This window comes from Herpailurus yagouaroundi, unplaced genomic scaffold (assembly GCF_014898765.1).
Source record: "Herpailurus yagouaroundi ecotype Mexico unplaced genomic scaffold, PumYag 62807, whole genome shotgun sequence".
NCBI lineage: Eukaryota > Metazoa > Chordata > Mammalia > Carnivora > Felidae > Herpailurus > Herpailurus yagouaroundi.
The window spans coordinates 1,190-7,959 of NW_024416576.1; the positions used below are offsets into that span (position 1 = coordinate 1,190).

The 6,770-nt window shown below is 55.8% G+C and overlaps 1 long non-coding RNA gene across 1 annotated transcript; it reads left to right on the forward strand.

The window, feature by feature from the left end:
* Positions 1-4,138: 4,138 nt before the first annotated feature.
* LOC121024286 (uncharacterized) lies at positions 4,139-6,158 on the forward strand. The gene is made up of 2 exons (XR_005787657.1): positions 4,139-5,301; positions 5,626-6,158. It is a non-coding gene; the product is annotated as an uncharacterized LOC121024286 (long non-coding RNA).
* Positions 6,159-6,770: the final 612 nt, after the last annotated feature.

Here is a 6,770-nt window from a genome sequence, read left to right on the forward strand (position 1 = left end):
CCCCCCCCCCCCCACCCCACCCCACCACACACACACACACATACACACACACACACACACACAGCACCAGTAAGCACACTGCTGACTCATTTTCTCCAGAAGACCCTGTGCCAAGGCAGATGCCAGCGGTTGGGCAGAAAAGTGGTGCCAGGCGAGCACCCCATGGTGGGGCCCAAGCTTTGGGCAAATGGGCAGTCAGGTTGCCCAGAGGCCCAGCTTCTGCCTTGCCTCCCTCACCACAGGGTGCCCCAGATCCTGTGCCCTCTGGTTCTGGCATGCCCTCCAGCTTTGTTCTTCTTTGCCTCTCCCGGACCAGGCTCCATGACCCTATGGAGCACATCCCTGGCCCCGTCTCTCCTTCCCTTTCCTCCCTGTCCTTGGAACAGTCCCCTTCTTGGTGCTCGTGTGTCTTCTGCTGTCCCTCAAACCGTGGTTCAACAGCCATCGGCTCCCCTCGTAGTGTGCTGCACGGGGAGTGGGGGGGCTGCCCTCCCCATGTAACCCACTGTTGGTCTCTCTCGGAGCCCATTCTGCCTGCTACTTTGTTGGCATATTCTCCTTCCCCGTTTCTGGGTGCAGGGACCTGCTTGGTACCCTTACAACCCGGCCCGGTGCACTGACATGCCGTATCAGTGGTGCTGGAGGACTGACCGCCTCTGTGGGGGCAAAACACTCACAGACTCACACTAGTGGGTAGCAGGTTGCAGGGCAGAGGGAGTGCTGCAATCGGCCAGTGTGAGTCCTGACTGCCCCGTGAGCTCGGGCAAGCCCCTGGCCTCTGTGCTTCTCTTCTTTCTTACCCGCCCCACGGGCATCTTAATTCTCAGCTAGCAAGGTTTCGTGAGGATTAATGGGGGGCCATGCTTGTCAAGGGCTTAGAACAGCGCCTGGCATGTAATAAGTGCTCAATAAATGGCAGCTGTTATTTGTATCATTATCCACTTCACCTTGAATGGATGTGTGAGTCAACCGGAAAATTCTGGGCCGCCTCCTGTCCAGACAGATGACCTGTCTGTGTTCCCATGGAAGAGGTATCAGGTGTGAAGAGAGGGGCCTGGGTGTGGCTGTCTGGGCACATGGGGCCTGGCCGGTCCACGGAGGCAGGTGGGACGGGTCCATCCCCCTTTGCTGTTCTGTGGTCCTCAGGCCGGCTTCCAGCCCAGCTGAGCCCACGAGAGCACAGCCAAGCCTGGAGTTCACAGGCTGCTTTCCTTGTGTGTGTTTTTAGTGCCCTCCGTCTCAGCTCTGAGCTCTTAGCGGATGTGCAAGTTGGTACGGGTCTGTAAGATTCTGTGTGTTCCCAGGTAACAAGGATGGAGACAACACCATGCAAACCAGCTGTAGGTTCTGGCAGCCTCGTGGTCCAGGAGTAGCCACATGTGGTGTGCTGGCAGAGGGCCTTTTCTGGGGGGTAGGAACACCTGGGTTCCCTTCTTGGAGGGCTGTGTGGCCAGGCTGTGCCTCCAAGGTCAGGTTCCCTAACCCCCGGCTGCTGTTTCAGTTGCCTCCTACCCACTCTGGCCCCTGGGCCCTGGTCTTCCCGACATTCTGGAGCCCTGGGTTCACCGAGCCAAGGACCACAAGTCAGTGGTGAAAACAGAAGTTGGGAAGAACAAAGCTCTGAGCCAGCACAGGCACGAAACATTATTAGCAGTAGCCTAAACAGCATTGGAACGGGAGCAAAAGGATCGGCAGGGCCTCCCTCCGGGAGCCAACTTTCCAAGCCTGGAGCTTACTTAGATGGGTTGCTGGCTTCCGAGGCTGCATCTCTGTTCCTGTTGGTAAAGTCTGGGACTCTGGTCTCTGGCAAGTAGGGAGTCCCTGTAAGTCTCCCATTTCTTCTCCATGAGAGACAAGTCAAGTGAGACGGACTGTCTGCTAAGCAGCGGGGTCGGATGATGTGGGTCACTGACATGCTGTGTGGTTTTAGACAAATCGCTTCCCCTCTCTGGGCCTCGGTTGCCCATCTTCACAATGAGGGGGAGGGACTAGAATCTGGCCTCTAGATGATCTCAGAGGACCTTCTCCCACTGTATTATTCCCACTCTTTGCTTTGGCAGTGTATGAGTCAAGTGCGCACAGAATCCAGGTCAGCTGCATTTGTCAAGGTGACTGGATGGAGGGGCAAATACTTTCATAACAGGCCTTCAGGGTTGAACTTCTTGAATGGGAAACCATGGTGTTGGGAAGCTTAATTAAAGAACAGGTTCTGATCCCATCGCCCTTGTGAATCTTCTCTCTCGTGACCTTCAGGGATTACAAATATTTCCCCCACATGTATTCTCAGTCTCTCCAAAGTGGTCACCTTGGCATAACCCTAGCCATAAAAATGGACTAAGGGCATGTGTGGTTTTTGCACCTTGTCCCCTCCACCCAGCCTCTCCCTATCAGCTTGGGAAGCATCTTGAGCAGGGTGGATATGACACGATAGAAGTGAGCTCGTCGGCACGCTGGAAAACGAGGGGCAGTGTCCTCTGAGGAGTCATTCTCAGGAAAAATGAGTTCACTGGTCCCCTAAGTCTGGGGACTGCTGCTGGACAGAAAGCACGGTCAATGTCTTCATTGTGGGACGTCTCAGACCCTTTGGTATGCAGTTAGTTGTGCCCCGGGAGTCGGCAGGACTGGGATGCAGCTCTTCCCCAGGGAATCCGGCCCTGGTTTCCTCTAGTGTCTACCTGGCCAAGTGGGAAACAATACTGAAGAATTATGACCCCAGAGCCTTCCCAGGTGGCCTTGAAGAGGTACCTGCCCTCCCTGAGCCTCTGTTTGTGGCACGTCAAACAAAGCCTCCTGTCATTTCTTTTCAGGCCCGACGAGGCTGCCATTGGCTTCAAGCGGGCAGGTCGTGTCGGCAGGGCCAGCCTCTGTCCTTCCTCCAGATGACGTCAGGGCAGCTAGGCACTCTGACCTTTAGTCATGGCTAGCGGTGAGCTGGAGGCGAGGTCCGCCGTGGACTGGCCCCGTGAGAAAGGCATTTTCACAGCAATGGCAGCAGATTGGAGAAGATGAGGGGGAACGGAAGATTATCCAGGACCGACCCTGGAAGAAGGCAGAGGTGGGGAGGGCCTTTGGGGGGGATGCTTTTAAAGTCCTGGAATACCAGGTACTATGTATTCCTTCTACAAAGATACGCTGAACGTTTATGACGTGCTTACCAGGTGCTGGGAATACAAAAGTGATCAAGACAGATGTGGTTCCTACCCTTCGGGGACTTTTTCTGGAAAGGGAAGCAGGAAAATAGGCAATTAGCACACGTGGGATACCTGCTGTGGTGAGGTGCGTGCACCGGGCTGTGGGAGGTGAGGCCCAAGCTGGAATCGAATGCCTGTGTGGGAACTGGCCAGGCTAAAGAGTGGCGTCGGGAGCGCTTGGTAGGGCATGCGAAAGGCCCGGAGGCTGGAGGAGGCTTTCAAGGGACCACCGTCAGCATCTGAGGGCTACCGCAGCCAGCTTGCTTTATACTGCAACTCACTGAAGACCCAAGCCAGCCTGGCTTATGGAAAGGGAGTTATTACCTCTGGTATCGAGAGATCTGAAGCAAAAGCAGCGACAGGCTTGGCTACTTCAGCATCTCAAGTGTCCTGAAACGTCTCCTATTTTTCCATTCTGTCATCCTCAAATGCTCACGGAGCTTGTTAAGCTCATGTGCCCAAAATGGCTGCAGCAGCACATCCCCACTCGATAACGTACAGAGGCTAGAAGGAACCCTCTCTGTCCCTTTGCAACACTTTTCCAGGGGCCCTAAGAGGCATCCCTCACATCTTACTGGCCACATTTGGGTCACATATGTGTGCCTAAACCGGTCACTGGCATGGCAGAAGAAATTCCCAAGATTGGCTTAGACTTACCCGGATTCATCCAGTACCCTCTGAAGTCCGTGCCTCCCTGAACAAGAAGGGAAGGGTAGGTGACCACCAGTGTCCTTCACAGTGCCAGTCAGGATTACTATTGATCATAAATGCAATCAAATTGGAGCAATTGCTATTAAATCGGAGGGTGTAAACTTGTTTTCCAAGGAGCTCCGGGGAGCTGGGAAGAACGTGGGGCTCCAGACATCAGTTCCGGCAGATGGGTTTCCTGGATTATGTGGTTCCCCAGAAACACAGCATCCTACCTTTCCTCTTGGAAACGGTTAGCCCTCAGCACCCGCCTGTCTCGGCTCTCTCTGCCTGCATCCCGGCCGGCCGTCTTTGGCCACGTGCTGCCCTCCCCTTGGCCTGTTCAGGGATCAGATGCCCCGGGTGGCTTCGGGTGTCGCCGGTGGCTGCTCCCACAGGAAGGTGAAATCGGATCACTGCCTCTGCCCATCTTGGCAGGAGCCACCGAGCAGAGCATTAACCCTTCCGGGCCCCAGACTTCAGGGGCAGCAATGACTGTCTAAGGAGCACTTCTGTGGCTGGCACCAGGCCGAGCCCTTGACATGCATGAGCTCACTTAATCCTCATGCCTGGCCTGCACCATTGGGAATGTCGGCCGTGTTGCAAAGCAGGAGGCGGGCTCAGGGAGGCTGAGTGACTCATCCAGGGTCACACAGCTGGTAAGCAACGGGGCCAGGTTTGCACCTGGGTCTGCCTGACTCCCCGCTGTGTCCTCTGTCCCTCTGTTTTCTCTCCCTGCCTTTTTCCGTCGGCATGAAGCCAGGTAGGCGGCTTCCTTAGCACGCGTTGTTCCTGGTTCAGGGGTCTTCTCCTCCTCCACCTTGCGTCTAGAGAGGAGTTCTCATCTCATTTGTCCTTTGAGATGTCAGTCATCCAAGCACATCAATTCGGTCTTCCCATTGAACTTTCAGTCCTGGTTCTGCTGCCCAGTGGGCCTCAAGATCCTGAGGCCACAGAACAGATGGGGAGACTGAGCCCCAGAGATGGGGAGGGGCGGGCCCCTGGCGGCCCGGTGAGTCAGCAGCAGATTTGAAGCTGGGCCCTGGGTCTCCTGACGCCCAGGGCAGGGCTTCCTGCCCACTCTTTCCTGCCCTGTGACCTTGGGTTATCGATCTGTAAAAAGCCAGGTTGTATTTGGGCTGCGTAGGCAGGTCCGGCCCGCAGGGGTGGCGCCTGGAAATCCGGGAGCGTGGGCTACACAGTGGGGTCCTAGAGCCTGTATCTTGCCTCCACCTTCCATGGGCGAGACTGGGGGACACTGGGCCTGGGTGGTTTCCTCCCATCTCTCCAGCCGGATCCGGGCCTGAGGGTGGAAGCTGATGCCGCATCTGCTTGTGTCTTCCGGTCTCTAGGGGGTTTCTCTTCACCTGGATCTTAGTGTCATTTGTCTGTCACCTGGCCTCCACCCAAGGAGCTCCTGAAGGTAATCCTCTCTTCTCTTTGTGCAGGGGGAGACAAGGAAGGGCAGAAGGGACCTGAGAACGCAGGGCTAGGAGACGGCTAGGCCCCTCCCTGGAACTCACTGCCTCAGTTTTCCCATCAGTAAAATGGAGCCCATCGTTGGCAAATTCTCTCCGGGCTTGAAAGAATCACATTTAGGGTTTTGTAAGGGGCAGGAAGGACTCAGTGCAGAAATGTGGAAAGCTGACCCTTTCTTTCCTACCCAAGGGTCGGGGGGTCGGGGAACGGGCAGAATTGGAATAAATCACGTTGGTTCAGTCAGCCTCAGTCGTCCTGATTTGTCCAGTGGTTGTACCAAGAACTGCTGAGAGGAGGCACGAAGGCCACAACTTCCTGCCCTTCCCGTGAGATCCTGCTCTTCCCTGCCATCCCTGAGGAGCCGGCCAGGGGGCCAGAGCAGCCGTGGGCAGGCTGCACAGCTGCCCGTGGAAACTGAAACCTCTCCCACATCTGTTTGTCAAACAGCCACGACGCCTCCTAAAATAGCGGCCCTTCCCCTCCTCCACGCCCGCCTGTGTGCCGGGACAGGCAGCCGGGCACTCTCAGAGCCCCTGTGGCCTGACCTGGCCTCCGGCAGGGATTGGGTCCCCGGGAGGGGAGGGCCGTGCCCGGAAGAGGCTTCTGCTGCCCGGCAACATTTTGTGCAAATGTCATATTTTCCGAGCTTGCTGTTTCCCCCACAAAGTAGGTGAACAGCTGTCCAGAGTCCTGAGTCAGGCGATGGGGGGCGGGGGGTGTTGGGGAGAGGCCGGAGCTATGTGGAGCCAGGTTTATGTAATAAAGGGATCTTGCTGCGGCCAGCTGGCTGGGTCCTTCCAGCATGGCGTTGGGCTGTATTCATTCTCCTGTCCCCTAGCGCCTCGCCCCTGGGTCCTGGATGTGCCTCCACCCCACGTTCTCATTTGTCTGAGGAGCTCTAGCTCAGTATAGCATTGTGTTACGAACAGAGACCCTGGAGCCAGGTGGCCTGGGTTCAGATTCCAGCTGTACCTTTTATTATAGGCTGTGTGACCTTGGGCTAGTTATTATAGTGAACTTTTCTGAACTTCGTCTGTGAAGGGGGGATAATAAACAGTACCTTCATCATAGATGATTGAGAGGCTCAAGAGAGATAGTACATGTAAAGCACTTGGCTCATAGTAAGTGCTCAACAAATCCTCGCATTTATTATTGTTGTTGACTATATCATTTACCTGAAAACTTGGCTAAGAACAGTCCTTCTCTATCCCCTGTGGAGCCCGCAGTGGTCAGTCTTCCCTAAGATGACCACCTCTGCCAGCTCCAGGTTTCAGAGTTCGGGGCTTTGCCCTTGACCTACAGACAGTCTGCAGGGGTGGCCTGGAGACTAGCCAGTATGGGTTTTGAAAGGACGCTAAGGATGGGGCGCCTGGGTGGCGCAGTCGGTTAAGCGTCCGACTTCAGCCAGGTCAC